The sequence below is a fragment of the Carassius gibelio genome, chromosome B3 (genome assembly GCF_023724105.1).
Source record: "Carassius gibelio isolate Cgi1373 ecotype wild population from Czech Republic chromosome B3, carGib1.2-hapl.c, whole genome shotgun sequence".
Classification (NCBI taxonomy): Eukaryota; Metazoa; Chordata; class Actinopteri; order Cypriniformes; family Cyprinidae; genus Carassius; species Carassius gibelio.
This window is the reverse complement of record NC_068398.1, coordinates 33,430,326-33,448,781: the sequence shown is the minus strand read 5'-3', so window position 1 is coordinate 33,448,781 and position 18,456 is coordinate 33,430,326. Positions and strand designations below refer to the sequence as shown.

The 18,456-nt window shown below is 41.1% G+C and overlaps 1 protein-coding gene across 6 annotated transcripts in view; it reads right to left on the bottom strand.

The window, feature by feature from the left end:
* Positions 1-18,456, bottom strand: part of cep112 (centrosomal protein 112) — a 177,916-nt gene that overhangs the window by 152,956 nt on the left and 6,504 nt on the right. The window contains exon 1 of one of the 6 annotated variants that reach the window (XM_052552545.1): positions 1,789-1,807. The exons of the other annotated variants lie outside the window; for them this stretch is intronic. The gene's annotated coding sequence lies outside the window, so the exon portion shown is untranslated. Of the gene's footprint in view, positions 1-1,788; positions 1,808-18,456 lie in introns of those variants that run through there. 6 annotated transcript variants of the gene reach the window in all.

Here is an 18,456-nt window from a genome sequence, read left to right as displayed (position 1 = left end):
CCAAACACCAGACCTGTTGGTTATTTTAGGATCTTATATTTCTGGTCTGTTAAAGGCATTCGACATTTTGCAACGAGCCTTCAGCGCGTGCTGAGTGAGCGAGCGCCTTAGGGGCCGTTCACATATCGTGCCTAAAAACGCATGGAAAACGCTAAGCGCGTCTTTCTCCTCCTTTCCAAAGCGCTTGGGCAGAAGCGCTCATGAGGCGTCTGTCTTTGCTAAGCAACAATGACGTGCTCTCTCCATGAGACGCGGAAATTTCAGCGAAGGATAAATGGATTTGCAGCTCTAAAAATCGCTTGCAGTAGCTCTGCTACTAAATTTATTTCAAAATTGCAATCCATATACAACTATGATCAGCTGATCCTTCATCTTGGCTGAGCTCTCAACGTTGTTACGGGAAAGGATGAAGCTGATTGGTTAGTTCTTGTCACATGACCCGCGGTGCGCTTGCGGCATTCTGAAAAGTTGAGATGTTTTTACATTTTGCTGTATCTAAAACGTATCGAACCGAACCGAACCGAACCGTGACATCAGTGTATCGTATCGAACCGAACCGTGAATTTTGTGAACCGTTACACCCCTACTATATATATATATATATAGCTCTATATCTGCACACTACATCAAAGAACAGATCTAAAAGGGCACTGCAGCTGAATCTGCTGGACTGCTTGCATACTACACACACACACACACACACACACACACACACACACACACACACACACACACACACACACAGTCTACCTTCCCTTTGAGCTGTCAGATGAGGGCCAGCCATTGTGATTGGCGCCTGGCCGTTAACAGGTGGATGGGGATAATTGAATCAGATGAGAGTGAGGGATCAAAGAGCTGTGGGGGCAGATTGTGGAGGTGCTGCTGCCCCGCGGCCTGATTAAAGCCCTGTGTCCTGACCTGCAGCTGCTCAGAACGGCCTCGGCCTCAGGGACACGTCCTCATCTACACCACTTAAAAACTCAAGGCCAAAGCATTCATGCGTACTTGACTCAAACCTTGGACTCAGCAACACATCTGATGTCTCTTACGGCCGTTGCTGCTGCCGCTGTCACATTTGGCAACGGTAGGAGACTCTGGACAATGTTTCTGGTGAACACATAAAACCCAGACAAACAGATGGAAAGGTTCACGAGGAAACTATGGCAACTAGGCCTTTAAATGATCAACACGTACAACATCTCAGTGTCCACAAGGGTGTTGCTATGAATTGTTAGGGCATTCTGAGAAGATGCTATGGTGTTGCTAGTAAGCGACGCATGTGTTCTGATTAGTTGAAAGATTAGCATAATTAGGGTGTCGCTAGCAGGTTCTAGGTGGTCAGTAAAGGTGTCATATTAGAAAAAAAAGGCCCATTGTCTAATGTCAGTAGTATAGTGATATAAAAACCCAGCTCACACAGAAGTCACATTCAAACCAAGTAGCTGTGTTGCTTGTCAATGTCGTGAACTGACATGACCTACCTGTAGTGAATCTTTGTGGGAAAATCTTTCGCCCTCATGCAAAATTCTCAATTTTGCCACTTTCTATTGTAATGACTATGGATATTTGTGAAACAATGGTAAATATGAGCACACATAAAAGCACTGGTTTTCTAGTCAATGAACTGACTTTACCTGGAAAATGTTTACTATTGTCCTCTTTTTATAGCTAAATCAAAAATGATGGTTGCATCATTGAAACAACGTTTTCCTATTTATCATTGTAAAACTGCTTTGACAATATGCATTGCATTAAGCACTATATGAATAAAAGAAAAAAAAAAACAACCTGTTGCAGCACTAAGTTCTCATCAGCATGTCTCACTGCTCTCAGATCTGTTACACACATAACAACCACAACAAATGCTTGTCTGAACATTCACTGTGTTAAAACCTCTCTCAACTCACACATGCTTGGGGAGCCAACGTTTAGTGAAGATCGCCATCAGGTGGACAAACATGGAGTGGTCTGAACCATTCAGTGTCATTACTTTCATGGCCATAAAATATATTTCACTACTTTATGTTACATAAGGCAAAAAAGAAAGAAACCTTTGTTTTGTTTTCGTTAGTCACCCAATTTAGCGTTTTCATTTTACATCAGTCATCTGAAAAGTTTATATACAAGCAGAGATAAAGTATTAAAGTGAATAAAAAAAAGCCCAAATATCAAATTCTGTGGCTTGAGGAAGCATGTGCATTTTCCTTTCTGAAACCTTCTGTTTCAAATGTAATACTATATATAGACATAATGATTGTATATATTAAAAAAGCAGTAATACTTCAAACAATGTTCAATAACAACATATTAAAGACAAAAAGAAAAAGCAAAGGGGGGAAAATGCAGGAGAACTGTTATGTCAACACCTGACTGACTGAAAGCAAACACAGCCACATCAGAGAAGAGCCGCAAGCACAAAGCTTTAATCTGATCTAAATGAGTGCGACACATAAAAGACACGGCTGCAATTTTCTCCAGCAGGACTTGAGTCTGTGATCTAAATGCCTTTAATGGTCTTTACCAAATTTAAGCACTGAAGCACAAGTCCAGGCTTTCAAGCAGATGGACTTCCTCTATCTGCTGACTGCTTCAATTGAAAGATCTCTAATTTCAGAAGAAGCGGTTTAATCTTCAGCCGTGAGGGTCAATGGACTCTTTGAGTCATGACAAAAACACAGGCCTGGCATTGGCAAACATTCATTTGTGTGGCTAAACACAAGCATGTGTCTCTCCCAATGATTTTGTCTTGCGTAGTTGAGGTTAAAGGCCTATTCACACCAAGAGTGACATGATATACATAAATACAGTCACACCGAAACTGTTCATGTGTAAAAAAAATAGCTTGCACATGCTCCTTGTACTCAGAGATCCGGATCGCTCTATACAGTTGCAATCAAAATTACTCAGCCCTGCCGTACTTTACAAATACAAGCTTTTCTGAAGATCCAGGATAAAATTTTAATTGCATCTATAACAGTTCACTGTGATATTAAAAGTGATATTGTCAATATATAATGTAATATTTTTTTAGTTATAAGATTTTTTAATAATACTGCTATGTCATAATTATTCAACATTGCTGTTTTTAGATCACTAATTTGCAAGGTGGGGAATTAAACAGTCTCAAAACACAATAAAGCTTTTAGAAACTCTATTAAAAACAGAATTAGCTTGAGCCGTTACACATACAGTTAGCCCATGCATGTGCTGAAGTTCAGTAGCAAAAATGTCAACAGAGATCTCACGAAAGCTAAAGAGAATAAATGTTGTATTACTTTAGAAAGGCTAAGGCTATACTTATGAAGATTTCTAAGACATTAAAAGTTCATAGAGACACAGTTCTCAGCCTTATTTCTTAGCTTAAAGTGTGTTGTACCAGAAAACCTTTTGGGGTGTTGAAGAAAAAGCACAATATCATAAAATGTTTAATCAGAGCAATTGAAAAAAATCTGCAATGTTAAGCCAAAGACTTGCAAGATTACTCGATGAAAGGAGGAAAACCATTTCAATGCAGTGAATAAGAAGAACACTAGACAAGTATGGCCTTCATGTTGAGACATCTTGATGAATACCACTCTTGATCAAGAAGAACAAAAGGCAGACTTTAACTTGATAAAATTCTTTTGTGTAGACCTGTGGAGCTCTGGGGGGGATGTTTTATGGGGTGATGTGACCAAACTAGAATTTTTTGGACCCATGGATCACCGGTATGTCTGCTGCAAAAAAAGGCAAAGCTCATAAGCAGAAGAACACCATCTCCATCCTCAAACTTGGAGGTGGATCAGTCCTGTTATGGGGTTTCTTAACTAAATCAGGAAGTAGAAATCATTACCGTATGAAGGACATCATGGATTCTTTGAGGTATCAGGCCATTTTGACAAGAATTATGATGCATGTGGTGCAAAGACTGATGATCAATGGACTTTCCTGCAGGACAGTCATCCCAAAGTACATCATCCAAATCTACTACTGCTTGGTTCAGTGATCAGTTATAGAATGTTCTTGAATGGCCTGTTCAGTCTCCAGAATTTAATTCTCAATGAAAATATCTGGTTGAATTTAAATAAAGCAGTGGTAAATGTGAAAACCAAAACTTATCAGTGATCTGGAAGCTTTTTCAGGCGGTGAATAGGCCAAGACAGTAGTACAGAGGTGACGTAAGCTTCTAAGCACTTACAGACTTACAGCGCTTATTGGTGATTATAAAGAATAAAAGATTCTGCACAAAATTTGAGTTTTGGGGGGGTTGAATAATTTTTAACATTAATGTTTAGAGCCAATTTGAATTTCATCATGATTCATCAGTGTTCCATTCTCATAATCACTCAAAAGTGTATTAACAAACTTTCTCTAATACTTTACTGATACCTTTGTTAAATTGTTTTCATAAATTATGTTCACCACAGCAAAATGCCTTGCAGGTCAAAGGGGTTGAATCATTTTGCATGCAACTGTATATATGTAATGCTAGCTTTAGACAACCTCCAATATACAAAACAAATATTACTTCATCACTTGGTAAGTTTTTATACTCAGTTGGATTGCATTATCAATTAATTTTACATTATCAACATTTTATTACAAAAATAAGTGAATACTTGTCACAGCTTGTGCAGTTATTACACTATCCTTAATGTGCAATGAAGTGTATGAAATAGTCGTACAAGATACAGCTCAAATGAGCACTGTGTGATTCTTGGCTCAAGCTTCCAAGATAAAGTGAGTTACAGGGAATGCTTTTATCTTCGGCAAATGACATAACTAAAGACCAGCCGGATCTTCACAGAACTAAACAATGCGGTGGAGGAGAACTTACAGGACATCATGCTTTCATAATACATCTCACTGGCACTGAATCTTTTCATCTAAACACTTTTTTTATACTTTAGATCATTCGTTGGCCCTGTGTCTCTCCTGGTTGCTCGCTGACAACAGCATTTCCTAAAGTTGCCTGGCAGCTTTGCTCAACACATTGCCCAGTGTATTTCCAACCTAAAAATTGGTGACTTCTGGCAACATAACTAGTTGGTGCAATTTATATACATTTTTTAGCTCCAGAAAGTTTACTTTTAAAGAGCCACGCAGATGGGAAATCAAAAATTACCTGTATTACAGTGTATGATGTAGCTGGCCATCAGTGTAAACAATGTGCCAAGTAATTAAACCAAAAAGTACACGATTTATAAAGTTATTGGCTTCTAAAGTAAGGAGTCGACTCTGAATCGCTGAAACGAGTAGTTATAGATTTCAAATATTTTGCCCATCTCTATGTACGTCACTAGAACACTTTGCATAATAATCTCCGCCTACCGTCTTGGGAGAAACAAAACTCTTACCTGCCCCACCCCCCCACACAGACGCTCTGGTTGGTGTGATAGCGTCATGTCGAGGAGACGGTGTGTTTTTAATTGTAAAGGCAAGTTTGTTTTATTTTCACTGCCAAAGAATGAAGATCAGAAGAACCAATGGTTAAAATTCATTTTTACCACAATAACAGAGCAGTACAACAAATCTTTTCTAATCTCTGTGAGTTCAAGGCGGGATTTCCAAAGCGTTTGGCCATAAAAGAGGGTTCATTACCAACTTTATTTGGACCAACAAGCATCTCCGAATCACAACCTGTAAGTATGACTATACAGTTATGTGTTTGTTTTCTCCCGAGCGTCTTATCAGTATGTGTGCTGTCTGCAGCCTTTTTCTGCGCTGATCTTCATTTACAAACACGTCATTAAAATGAAGTGTAACTCCGTGAATACTCAACGAAGATACATGAGAGAGATATCTATAGAAAGCTTGACATGTCTACTTTAAAACGAAACAAGTGCTGCCGAAAATATTCTGTGATAAAGTAATCCATATGAAAACAACGCGATGTCCGATTTTCACGTCTCCCTTCATTATATCTAATGTGACTACGCCCCCGCGCTGAACGCGCTATTAAGATTCAAACTGAAGCGCGCGGTTTGAATATGCCCACACAGAAGAAAAAACAGCGAGACTGTTCAAGTTTTTTATTTTACTTTTTGCTTCGCGATGAGAGGAATAAGACATAATTTAACCCAAAAAGATGCTAACGCATTATTTACCGTGAAGTTGTTGCGGAACAACCAATCAAAAGTGTCTATGTCAGTTGACCAATCAGAACACAGTATACTACCGAAAGGTGGGGTTTAAGGAAACTGAATCTTTTGAACAGCTTCGCGCGAACCATTTGGGGATCTCTGAGAATTGAGGTAATTTTAAAATGATATATTGACAAAATGACAATGTTTTTTAACCTTGGATGGATTTAAACCTGTTGTACAGGACTTATAAAAAGTGATAGGAAGCTTAGAATTTTCATCTTACTGGCTCTTTAACAACACAAAAATGATTTTATGTCAGCATGAACCATTGACAAACTGGTGTGAATGGGGCTATAGAACTATTGGCTCAAAGGAAAAGGCATAGATGGATGTGGACTGCCTGGGTCTACACTTCAGAGACAACACTGCCACTTGTTTTTAGGATGGAAAACATATAGCTGAAGCGAAGGAAGAGTCATAAGTGACAGTTTAATGGGATATTGTCAGAAAGAACAGGAGAGTCGCTGACAGTGGGGATGTGTAGGGCTTTGTGAATGACGGGTGTGTTCCAGTTCTGAGGAGATCTGCAGAGCTTTCTGTGGATTTTATGGGCACAATTTGTGCAAGAAGCTAGTTATCAGTACAGTGAACAAACACAGATTAACATTAAAGTGTTGTGAGAGTGTAAACAAAGGGTCTGTCTATTAGAGTTTGTATCCTAGCATTTTTTCTTTCTAAACTATGTGAAAATCATCTTGTTTACTCACTTACAGAAAACAATATATTAATTTAAATATTCTAAGACACTTTTTGTAGGTAAGAATCATAGTAGAATCGAGTAGAATCATAAATATCATTGTGAGTGTGTATTACACCTGAGAAGACAAAGGCCTGCATAATGAGCTGCATAATGAGCCTCTCATTCAGCTGTGCCACTGTGAGGGATGAGTTACAAGAAAGAATGTGAGAACAAAATAAATCTATATAATTTTATGATTGTAGTTTATTAAGAATATATTTAATTATCCCACACCATAATTTAATATCCACTTGGGGGAGCAGTTAAACAGTTTATTAGAACAATCAAAGCTCACTTTCAAACAAATTTTTGGCATCATTACTCTAGTCATACAATCCTTCAGAAATCCTTTTAACAATCTTATTTTCTACAAAAAACATTTATTATTATTATTATTATCATTATTATTATTATTAATGTTGAAAAGAGCTGAGAATATTTTTCAGTTTTTTTAGGGGGAATTGATCGTTATGCGTATCTCGTCAGTAAAGCCGGTTCTCTAATCAGCGGTTAATTCCATCAGGTGCGTGATTTCACATAGAGCAGCTGTTACTACACAGAGCCGTTGTTAATAGAGAAGATGCGCAAATCCACTTCATTTTCAGTGTTTTTTTGCATCTACTCAGTTAACAACGGCTCTGTGTAGTAACAGCTTACAAAAATATACCGAAACTCAGCGAATACATGCCTCACAGACATGATAAATATATCTATAGAAAGCTTTTAATTACTACTTAACGAAATAATAAAAACAAACAACAAAAAATCTCAATACAATCATAATCCGTTTAGGAGGCGCGTCTAATGAGGAGATGACGAGTCAGGCAACTTCATCCTTGGGGTACAGACTCAGAAAACACTCTATTAGTAAATAATTCAAATATATTTTTACTATTTCCCTCTGTCACATTCATGGTAATTTTTCCGGTGCTTTGGGACATATTTTGAACTCAATTTGAATGCACAACTGTTTATCTGCGCTGATAGACTATTTGATATGAATTTGGATCAGGCTACATTTGTGAACGCACCTTTTCTGCAAAGTGCGTCTTACAGACTGCAATTTACAATCGCAACTTCATTGTGCTATTAATCCTTTCAATCAATGTCAATGGAATTCAAAAATGGTCAAGTTTCAAAAATTCAGTAAAACGTTTTTTCTCCAAAGTTTGCAGTCCTTTAACTCAAAAAGTATTAAAGATATCTTAATGGATATTGGGTCTTACCAAACTTCCCTTTTAGTATATTCTTCTTTAAGGACCTATATGGTCCAGTGCCAGAGATATCTTGTTTATTTTTTTTCAAAACAACTGCATTGAACATAGATATCTGAATGCCATAAGTATTATTTTCTAAAATATTACTTGCCTATATCTGTAGTATTTAATATATTTAAATATATTAAATATGTTTTAAATATATTTATTTTGGAGTCTTAATTTTCAAGGCCATGTATCATTCAATCTCTGAGATATGGGACCTCAATAAGGCTCCATATTCAGATTGTTGTATATTACCGTTTTTCAGTAGTCAAAAGTTTATTGTATAAACTTCTTTATACAATTAAAAACTACAATCAAATTAAAATAGCTATTTACTATTAGGGATGCATCGATCTGATACTCAGTATCGGTATCGCTCCAATACTGGCATTTTCTGCTGGAACGTGTATTGATCAGACTAGACCTACCGATATTGTGCGTATACAATTCAGTGTTATTGTTGAGCACAAAAAAAAAGAACAATGATAAAGAACAAAAGTTTTCATTCACTATAGGCTTGCAGCGATAAATAGTCTAGACGGTGATACCGGTGTTAAGCCACAATACAGGGTACGTCACTTTCACACCATGGTACCGACCCCCAAGATCGTTTCAATTTTTTTAAAATAGTAATAAAAATAATTCAATTCAGTAAAAGAACAGACACTACAATTAAAAACTAAATTTGCAGCACGCCGAACGGGTCGCATCACAGATCTGATTTTATTTATCCAGTGAGGAGAGTGATTCAAGCTGACTGACAAGAAGAGTGAGGTGAGACAGACAAGACGATGGAGGATGATTTACTGTAGTATCAAGAAGAAATGCAAAAGCACCTGTTTTGCAAAATCTTGGCTTTTGAAAAGCCTGTTGACTTTTGCTGTTTATCTAAGGTGATTTTGGATTTTTTTTTTATATATAATTGTTTCTTATTTAATTGGTTTCACATTGTTTGCTGATTTATACTTTTTAAACTTTGTGTTATTTTATTTTGACATCAAAGTGTATGCCGCGCCTCCAAGCTTTTTTATTCGTTTTGCTAATAAACGTTCTACATTTCTTAATTTTTTGGTTATCTACAGGTGCTTCTCAATAAATTAGAATGTCGAGGAAAAATTCTTTTTTTCAGTAATTCAACTCAAATTGTGAAACTCATATTATAAAATAAATTCAATGCACACAGACTGAAGTAGTCTAAGTCTTTGGTTCTTTTAATTGTGATGATTCTGGCTCACATTTAACAAAACCCACCAATTCTCAAACAAATAAGAATATGATGACATGCCAATCAACTAATCAACTCAAAACACCTGCAAAGGTTTCCTGAGCCTTCAAAATGGTCTCTGACAATCATTGACACCCTTTTACAAGGAGTGTAAATCACAAAAATGAATTGCCAATAAACATGCTGTTCACAGAGTGCTGTATCCAAGCATGTTAACTGAAAGTTGAGTGGAACGAAGTGTGGAAGAAAAAGATGCACAACCAACCAAGACAACCGCAGACTTATGGGGACTGTCAAGGAAACTGGATTCAAGAAATTTAGAGAATTTCACAAGGAATGGACTGAGGCTGGGGTCAAGGCATCATGAGCCACCACACAGAGAGGTGTCAAGGAATTTGGCTACAGTTGTCGTATTCCTCTTGTTAAGCCTTTCCTTTACCGCAGACAACATCAGAGGTGTCTTACCTGGGCTAAGGAGAAGAAGAAATGGACTGTTGCCATTAGTCCAAAGTCCTTTTTTTTTCAGATAAGAGCAAGTTTGTTATTTAATTTGGAGACCAAGATCCCAGAGTCTGGAGAAAGGTTGGAAAAGCTCATAGCCCAAGCTGCTTGAAGTCCAGTGATAAGTTTCACTTGCTTAGACCTTTGTTGTTATAAGCAGTAAAGTGTGTTCAAGCGCCAGCCAAGAAAGTGTAAAGAAATACCCTTAGTGAGAAGCAGTTAAATCAGCGGGAGTTAAAAGCAGATTATAAGTGTATTTATTTCTTGTCTCATTAGTGTTTAGCGCAGTTGCTAGGAAACACTTGTTTGTTTACTGTGTTGAGACATGCTGCGTTTGGTCTCATACTCTATGGCATACGTTGGCAGTGGTGTGCGCTTGCTTAGACCTTTGTTGTGATAAACAGTAAAGTACATTCAGCTGAATTCAATTTCCGTTTTGTCGGGTTTAAAAAAAGATTAATATACCGCGGCAGTGGTCACGGCAGCCCTCCAGTTAAGCCCTCCTCGTGTGAATACCGAAGAGTGTAAAGACCATCGACTCCATGCGACTCCACCGGGCAGGGACATCGGCAGGGAATTTAAAGGGGGGGGTGAAATGCTCGTTTTCACTCAATATCCTGTTAATCTTAAGTACCTATAGAGTAGTACTGCATCCTTCATAACTCCAAAAAGTCTTTAGTTTTATTATATTTATAAGAGAAAGATAGTCTTTACTGATTTTTCCCGGGAAACACGAGCGCCTGGAGGCGTGACGTGTTGGCGGAGCTAAAGAATCACGAGCGCGAGTAGGCTTTTGTGTTAAGAACATTTGGAAGCTGTGACATTACCGTGAGGACAAAAACACTTGCACAACTCCGTTGATGCTCTGTAAAAATAAACTCCATCCACTGGTCCCTTAATGCTGTTTTTTTTTTTTTTTTGGTTAATCTGTGAAGGGTTGTCTTGCCCTGGCAATCAAAAACACACTTCTTTTGTGACAATTCGGTCTCTCGCTCTGATCAGTGAATGTCTCTGCTCTCAGTGCTCTGCTATACGGGAGCGCATGCTCTTCCGGGAGAAGTGCCCTTAGGACCCATATAAGGAAAATCCGCTCCATCTAACGTCACACAGACCCATACTCGAAAAAAAAACTTTCCGAAACTTGTGACAAACCGGAAGAGGTATTTTTGGAACAAAAATACTCCTTCAAACGTACAACTTAATTTTTGAAACTTTGTCCATGTTTAGCATGGGAATCCAACTCTTTAACAGTGTAAAAAACTCAGTATGCATGAAATAGCATTTCACCCGCCTTTAAGTATTGTTTCGATTAATCTCTTTTTCCTTCTCCTTGTTTCATTTCTGTTTCAGTTGTTTTTTTGTTCACAACCAAATCTTACTATGTGTTTCCAGATCCCTACTATCACTACCACTCGCAAACCACACATCACACAATGTATACAGTGCAATCTTAACAACCTGCACACTTTGCCTATATCTACTAATACACTGCTTTCTTTTTCTATTGGTATCTGGAGTTTCCAGTCTGCTGTAAACAAAGCCGATTTCATTACTTCTATTATTAGTCATTTCTAGGGATGCACCGAAAAGTACAGTCTTATAGAGTCTGTTAGCACACGTCTCATTGAGATCTTTTCGGATCCTCTGCACTTCATCGCGAATGTGCTTGATCCGCGTTATAAAGACCATTACTTGGATGCGGAAATGAGGCAGCGCGCATGAGAAATGATCCAGGCCGCGCTGGATGCGGAGAACCCGCGTGGAGACGGAGAAGCGCCAAGCGCAGGAGACAGATCAGAGCGCAGAAAAAAAGACTGGTCTCTGCACCAGATGAGTGGCATGCACCATCGTTGTCTGATATGTTCAGTGGAATTCTGCAAGAAAGTGCCTCAAATAATAATAATACGTTGGCTATTTTGTTCTTAGGCTACTATATACACACACACACACACAAACATACATACATAATATCAGATTGTAGCCATATTTATGCTAGATTTCTGCTTTAATTTGATAAAAATGTTTATTTATGCCCTGGCCCTATTTAAATACACTCTCTCAAATATTTCTCAAATGTCAGGCAGATGACAAGCTCAACTGCTCAACAGCTAGATGGTTATCTGTCTGAAGTCCCCATCCCCAGAAGTGATAACAGTCTTGCCAACTGGAGAAGTAATGCACTTTCTAGTCCTACATAGAAAAATTTCAAATGCACTTCACCTAAATGCACCTAAATGCAATGTTTTTATGAGAGAACTGTTCATTTTAAAACCTTTCTGCAGGCCAGTAGGCCTGTACATTATTATTAAATATACACATGAGTGGGATACATTTTTAGTTTGAATTTTATTTTATACTGTGCATTGTTGCAATGTGCTTAATAAATATTTGCATCATTTGTAATTATGTATTTTTATGTTTTTTTTTTTTAAATAAGTTATGTAATTGTAATTATCTTTGAAACTTTAATATTAATTTATGCAATTGCAATGTCTTAATTTTAGTAAAGTTAGTACACGGTCACAGCAATAAATGCAATTGTACTAATAATTGGCATAATTTCTTTCGGTGTTTCGGTTTCGGTTTTCGGCCTTGGTTTTCTCTTTTTCGGTTTTCGGTTTCGGCCAAGAATTTTCATTTCGGTGCATCCCTAGTCATTTCAAAGCTTAATCTCATGGCCCTAACAGAGACCTGGATCAAACCAGAGGACACTGCTACTCCTGCCGCACTCTCCAATAATTTCTCATTTTCCCAGTCCCCCCGTTTAATGGAAGAGGTGGAGGTACTGGTCTGCTCATCTCTAATGATTGGAAATGTAATCCTTAACCATCTTTGGTTATCAACAGCTCATTTGAATCTCATTCAGTTACTGTTACCTACCCTTTTAAAATACATTTTGTAGTTGTCTAGATTAGATGTGTTGCACTCAACCTTTTCTGAGGATGGTACTCCCCTAGTTATGCTTGGAGATTTCAACATCCATCTAGATAAACTTCTGTATGCTGATTTCCACACTTTGCTTGCCTCTTTTGATTTAAACTGAGTGTCAACTACTGCTACTCACAAATCAGGCAACCAACTGGACCTTATTTATACACGACATGAACATACTGATCATGTTCTGGTTACTCCACTGCACACGTCGGATCACTTCCTCCTCACTCTTAATCTCAACATGGTCCCTGACACATCACTTACCCCTCCACATGTCATCTTTCGAAGTAACCTACGCACACTCTCACCCTCCCGGCTTTCTGCAATTGTTTCATTTTAACTTCCTTCCCCTAAACTGTTTGCATCTTTGGATGCTAAAATTGCTACTGATACTTTCTGCTCCACTCTTACATCTTGTTTAGACACTGTTTGCCCCTTTGTGACGATCAGTAATCCAAAAAGTAATCCAAAACAAGCCAGGGTCAAAACCAGAATGCAGTCCAAAAACAAACAGACAAAGAAGGAACAGAAAAAGGAAGCGGAATGGGAACTCGGAATACGAGGATCTCAGGAGACGAGAAAACTGGATACGAAATGAAAGGACTCCATACAGACAACAGGAAAGGACTGGTAAATATAGGGAGGCTCATGACAATTAAGTGAAGGCATCTGGCGCAATTAGCTGGAGTGCAATTACTGTGATGAAGGGACAAGGCTAGTGGGAATTGTAGTGCCTACGGTGAAGTGCCTAAGGGGAAATGAGCCCACTAGTGGACACTCAGGGAAACAGAGACTAGACAGCATGACATTACCCCCTCCTCCACGGAGCAGCTGCCAGATGCTCCACCCGAACCCAGGAAGAGACAAAAGACACAAAGAGACCAGGAGTGAGGTTGAGCGGAAGAGGACCAGGGGGAGGGACGGAGGGCCAGGTAAAATGGGGAAACAGACACAAAAGGACCAGGGAAAATGGGGAAACAGAGAAAAGAGGACCAGGTAAAATGAGGAAACGGAGACAAGAAGTGCAAACACAAAAACAAGGAGCCCAGGAGGGAGGTGGACTGGCGGAGGATCAGGGGGAGGGATGGAGGGCCAGGTCCTTAGAGGGGAACAGAAAAAAAGACAAAGACAAGAAACCCAGGAGGGAGGTGGACCGGCGGAGGATCAGGCGGAGGGACGGAAGGCCAGGTCCATAGGTGGATAACAGACAGAAGAACAAAAACAAAACAACCACAAAACACAAGTCCAGGATGGACATAACGTGAAGCCCACCAGGGCGGCGCAGAAGACCACCACGTCCGTGTGGTCGAGACAGAAGCCCACCTGAAGCCCACCAGGGCGGCGCAGAAGACCACCACATCCGTGCGGTCGAGACAGAAGCCCCCCAGGGCGGAGTAGAAAACCACCACATCCATGTGGACGAAACAGAAGCCCCCCAGGGTGGAGCAGAAGACCACCACATCCGTGTGGTCGAGACAGAAGCCCACCAGGGCAGCGCCGAAGACCACCACATCCGTGCAGTCAAGACAGAAGCCCACCATGGCGGAGCAGAAGACCAACACATCCATGTGGTCGAGGCCGAAGCCCTCCAAGGCGGAGCAGAAGACCACCACATCCGTGTGGTCGAGACAGAAGCCCACCAGGGCGGCGCAGAAGACCACCACATCCATGTGGTCGAGACAGAAGCCCACCATGGCGGAGCAGAAGACCACCACATCCATGTGGTCGAGACAGAAGCCCACCAGGGTGGTGCAGAAGACCACCACAGTGGGATCAAATTAGCAGGAAAGGAAGTCTGGTTAGGCAAGTCTGAAACAGAGAACATGAACAAGTTAAGGGTAGCCTCCATGGCCACAACAGGATCAATCGAGCGCTCAGAGAGTTCGGCTGAGAAGTGACGAGGCTCTGGAAGTTCCACAGAGGCGAGGAGAGACTCTGGTAGTTCAACCGAGACGAGGAGAGGCTCTAGTAGTTCAGTAGAGACGTGGAGAGGCTCTGGTAGTTCAACAGAGAGGTGGAGAGACTCTGGTAGTTCAGCAGAGACATGGAGAGGCTCTGGTAGTTCCACAGAGACGTGGAGAGACTCTGGTAATCCCATGGTGTTAAGACTGTATTCCAGAAGATTAATGCTGACTTGACTCTGCTCATGAAGATCATTGGTGGCCTGACTCTGGTCATTAAGATCACTAGTGACTTGCATTTGTTCATGAAGATCATTGGTGACTTGCATTTGTTCATGAAGATCAATGGCAATTTGCCTTTGCCCATGAAGATAGTCGGTGACTTGACCTTGCCCATGAAGAACACTGGTGACTTGACCTTGCCCATGAAGATCAGTGGTGACTTGACTTGGTTCATGAAGAATACTGGTGACTGGACTTTGCCCATGAAGATCCTTGGTGACTTGCCTTTGTCCATGAATTTCACCGGTGACTTGGCTTGACTCCGGAGTGTCAAGGGTGACTAGCCCTGACTCTGGAAGGTCAACGGTGACTAGTCCTGAATCTGGAAGGTCAACGGTGACTAGCCCTGACTCTAGAAGGTCAACGGTGACTAGCCCTGACTCTGGAAGGTCAACGGTGACTAGCCCTGACTCTGGAGGGTCAACAGGAACCTGACTCGACTCTGGAGAGTCAACGTGAACCTGACTCGACTCGGGAGGGTCAACGGGAACCTGACTCAACTCTGGAGGGTCAACGGGAACCTGACTCAACTCTGGAGGGTCAACTGTGGCTGTCATTCTGTGCAGAGGCACTGGACAAGAAGCCATCTTGTGCCATAACTCTGGACCGGCCGCCATCTTGGGCCATGGCGCTGGGCCGGCAGCCATCTTGGGCAGTGGAGCTGGGCCGGCAGCCATCTTGGGTAGTGGCGCTGGGCTGGCGGCGATCTTGCATCGTGGTGCTGGGCTGGCGGCCACCTTGTGCTGTGGCGCTGGGCTGGTGGCCATCTTGCATCGTGGCGCTGAGCTGGTGACCACCTTGTGCTGTAGCGCTCGGCTGACCACCACCTTGTGCTGTGACGCTGGGCTGGCAGACTTCTTGTGCACCAGAAGTGACAGGAGTGGCTGGGGCATCCCATGGAAGCCAATGCTGCAAGCAGCACATGAATTCCCAGAACCCAAATGTGTCCAAATGAGCCATTTCCTTTTGAGGAACCGGGTCATCCAGCCCGCTATTAAAGGGCCGCATCATTATATCACATGATCTCGGCCAGGGACCAGAACACCTGTGCCATTGCACCCACCTCATTGCCCTCTTGGCGGAGGGAGGTTAACTTTAAATATTTAGCCCTCTGCTCCACCATACTGGCTTGGGAGGAAACATAAAAAGACATACCACTGGATCTAAAGGGATGGAGTCCTTCTTTGATGATTGCGATCCAGTGAGACACGGAGAAAGAGATCCAAGTGCAGGTATGTCTTTATTAGGGTAATCCAAAACAAGCCAGGGTCAAAACCAAAATGCAGTCCAAAAACAAACAAACAAAGAAGGAACAGGAAAGGGAACAGGAACGGGAATTCGGAATACGAGGAACTCGGGAGACGAGAAAACTGGATTCGAAAGGAAAGGACTCCTACAGACAACAGGAAATGACTGGTAAATATAGGGAGGCTAATGGCAATTAAGTGAAGGCACCTGGTGCAATTAGCAGGAGTGCAATTACTGTGATGAAGGGACAAGGCTAGTGGGAATTGTAGTGTCTACGGTGAAGTGCCTAAGGGGAAGTGAGCCCACTTGTGGACACTCAGGGAAACAGAGACTAGACAGCGTGACACCCTTATCTTCCAGGCCAGCCCGTAACACCCCTTCTGACCCTTGGTTATTTGATGTTCTACGCAAACACCGTTCTAAGCTTAGAGCTGCTGAAAGGGTGGCGCAAATCCAGAAATACTACTGACCTTAATATGTATAAGTCACTTCTATCTTCTTTCTCTGCTAATGTCTCCACTGCTAAAATGACATACTACCATAACAAAATTAACAATTCGTCTAACTCTCGCGTGCTTCTTAAAACGTTTTCCTCACTTCTTTGTCCTCCTCCTCCCCCTCCTGCTTCATCTCTAATAGCTGATGACTTTGCAACGTTTTTCATTAATAAAATTAAATGCATTAGTGCACAATTTTCCACTCCACAATCAGTCAAGCTCATATCACCAGCAAATTTAAACTCATTTACATCCTTCTCTTCACTCTCCGAGTCAGAAGTCTCAAAACTCATCCTTTCTAATCACCCTACAACTTGCCCGCTTGATCCTATTCCATCTCATCTCCTTCAGACAATTTCTCCTGCAGTTGTACCTGCACTCACTCACATCATCAACACATCGCTCCACACTGGTGTTTTTCCCTCATCATTTAGACAGGCACGTATAACTCCACTACTTAAGAAACCCAACCTCAACCCATCTCTTTTAGAGAACTACAGACCAGTTTCCCTTCTTCCTTTCATCGAGTTGTCTTCAACGAAGTCTCTACATTTCTCACACACAACAACCTCCTTGACAGCAACCAATCTGGCTTCAGAAGTGGACATTCAACTGAGACTGCCTTGCTCTCAGTTGTTGAAGCTCTAAGACTGGCAAGAGCGGAATCCAAATCTTCAGTACTTATCCTGCTTGATCTGTCCGCTGCTTTTGACACGGTTAACCACCAGATCCTCCTATCAACCCTACTGTCAAAAGGCATGTCAGGAACCACACTTCAATGTTTTGAGTCTTACCTATCAGATAGGTCCTTCAAAGTATCTTGGAGAGGTGAGGTATCCAAGTCACAACATCTAACTACTGGGGTGCCTCAGGGCTCAGTTCTTGGAACACTTCTCTTCTCTGTCTACATGGCATCATTAGGTTCTGTCATTCAGAAACATGGCTTTTCATATCACTGCTATGCTGATGACACTCAACTCTACCTCTCATTCCATTCTGATGATCTGACGGTAGCTATTAGCATCTCAGCTTGTCTAACAGACATTTCTTCCTGGATGATGGACCATTACCTTCAACTCAACCTTGCCAAGACAGAACTTCTTGTGATTCCAGCAAACCCATCGTTTCATCACAATTTCACCATCAAGTTAGGCGCATCAACCATAACTCCTTCAAAAAAAGCCTTGGAGTTATGATTGATGATCAGCTGACTTTCTCAGACCACATTGCTAAAACTGTCTGATCCTGCAGATTTGCTTTATTCAACATCAAGAAGATCAAGCCCTTTCTTTCGGAACATGCTGCACAACTCCTTGTTCAAGCTCTTGTTCTGTCCAGGCTGGACTATTGCAATGCCCTCTTGGCAGGTATTCCAGCCAATTCTATCAAACCTTTTCAATTAATTCAGAATGCGGCAGCAAGATTAATTTTTAATGAGCCAAAAAGTATACATGTCACACCTCTGTTTAGCAATTTACACTGGCTTCCAATAGCTGCTCGTATAAAATTCAAGGCATTGATGTTTGCCTACAAAACTACCACTGGCTCTGCACCCATTTACCTAAATTTGTTACTTCAGACTTATGTGCCCTCTAGAAGCTTGCGTTCTGCAAGTGAACATCGCTTGATTGTGCCATCCCAAAGAAGCACAAAGTCACTTTTATGGACTTTTAAATTAAATGTTCCCTTCTGGTGGAATGACCTCCCCAACTCAATCCGGACAGCTGAGCCCTTAGCCATCT